We start from the raw sequence: 2,500 nt of genomic DNA on the forward strand, positions 1-2,500 counted from the left end.
ACACACACACACATGCACACGCGCACACGCACGCACACATACATATCACAGGCAGCAGTTTGATAATGACATGGAAATGATATGGTAATGATATGGTAATCTGGCAACATTATTCTACCCACCAGAGACTATGGGAGAAGAACCTGCCACAAACTGCACACACACACACACACACACACACACACACACACACACACACACACACACACACACACACACACACACACACACACACACACACACACAAACCGACAGAGGGGTAAGGTGAAATCTATGAACTGACACAGTGAATAAGGGGAGGTAGGCTGGTGTGGACTGCGGAGGGAGAGGTGTGCTGTCATTGTCAAAATATTTATGGTGGGAGGAAATCTATTTGGTTCACTGCTATATACTCTGTTGATTAGAATGATTATGATTTTCAGCAGTAAACCATAATCTAAAGTAGGCCTATTAGGTACAACACAACATTTTTATCTAATACTGTGTTACACCACCGCTGTAAAAATAAGTCAGAAGTAAGCCAGACACACAGATCTAAAGCATCAAAAATAGTGAAGTTGACAGAGAACAGTGTAGAGACCTACCGTATATAGAGCATTTATAGATGATGAGCCACAACTTCATACATTGAATACAACACTGCCACCTTCTGGTCAAACCTCCACACTACAGTAATGGGATATATTGATGAAGCATTGTAATGAGAGCCAGTTGATTTTTACACGTATAGAGAGGAATTATAAAGTATAATGGATGGTAGATGACTGCACAATAGTAATGGGGGGGGGGGGGGGGGGGGGGGTTGTTACTGGAACTCATATTGTGTGCTTTTGTCTGTCTATTTGTGAGAGAAAATACATTAAACCTGGTAGTTAGTTACTATATTATAGATCTAATGAAAAATCACTATAGCCTAATTTCGGCCTACTGCACCATTCCTATAGGGACTTGTGTAATAGTGAGCTTCTGGTTACCTTATTGTACTTTATGTAATTATTAGCTCCTTCAGTATCAACTTTTTATAATATTCTAAATAACAACAACAATAATAATAATAATAATAATAATAATAATAATAACAATAATAATAATAATAATAATAATAAATTATAGTATTGCTGTTATAATTTATTGGTAACACTTTATAATAACGTTCAGTCGTATAAGTCATTTATAAGCCTTTAGGTAATGCTGAACTAATCACTTACAAAACGTGAATATACATTTGTAGATGATTAATACATGCTATGTTAACATATCACTAATGTGTTGCAAGTCATCTATAAATGTTTAGTAAATTAAGTGTTCCTCACCTGTTATAAATGATGTGTAAATCATTTACAATTAATTTACAAGGCTTTCTGCATGCCCTAATCTAAAGTGTAAACCATTAATCACACATAAATGTGTTACTGTAGCCTACATACAAGGGGGTAGCTCTGTCAAAATTGAAGCCAATGTAGAAGTGCACTTAAACCTGCATTCTTTTGAATGGCGTGCAGGGGGCGAGCCATTGGTCTCTGGACTGTTTTTTTTACGGCTCATATGGCATTTTGGCCATTGCCATCTTGGATCTCGACACAAGTCCAGGGGTTTCCCACAGAGCACGGCCTGCTAATTGGTCCGTGATCGGCAAGCTGTGTGGTCAGTGGACAAGCAACCTGTCAATCACGCCCAAAAACATAGTCTGCAACTACAACATAGTCTGAAACTAGCGATTGAGACCATAATAGGAAAGTCAAGTGTTTACTGAGGCCATACCTGAGGCTTCAAAACAGAAGTGCACAAACCAATGGGTCGCCCCCTGCAGGCAAAGAGGACACTTTCGCATTGGCTTCAATTTTGACAAACAGAGCTACCCCCTTGTATGTAAGACATTTATGTGTCATGAATGGTTTACACTTTAGATTAGGGGATGCAGAAAGCCTTGTAAATGAATTGTACATTATTTACACATTATTTACAACAGGTGAGGAACATTTCATTTACTAGGTTTATAGATGACTTACAACACATTTGTATATGTTAACATGTATTAATCATCTACAAATGTATATTCATGTTTTGTAAATGGTTAGTTCATCATTAACTAAAGGCTTATAAATGAGTTACGACTGAACGTTATTATAAAGTGTTACCATGGAGTAATAGTGATACTAGATCAAAGTCAAGAGGGATGGCCAAGTAAAGCAGGAAAAAAGTGCAAAAAGCAACAATTTGAGGTGGAGGGGCGGGGGGGGGGGGGGCAATTAAACCACTGACCGCACTTTCTTACACCAGCAACGCCATTCCTTCTCTCCTCCTTCCCTTCTGTTTCCTTCCCTTCACTTCCTTCCTTCCTTCGTTCCTTCCTTCCCGGTTGCCAGTGTTTCCCTAGCTGCTCTCCTTTAAGTGGCTGTGATTGACAGGTGCGCTATATCCATGCAATATCACCCGGCGCACGTTCCTATTCCCTCCTGGTGCCTTCATCCGCCGGTCAAATTAACCTTCCGTGCCAACG

This window comes from Poromitra crassiceps (assembly GCF_964638095.1).
Source record: "Poromitra crassiceps genome assembly, chromosome: 9".
NCBI lineage: Eukaryota > Metazoa > Chordata > Actinopteri > Beryciformes > Melamphaidae > Poromitra > Poromitra crassiceps.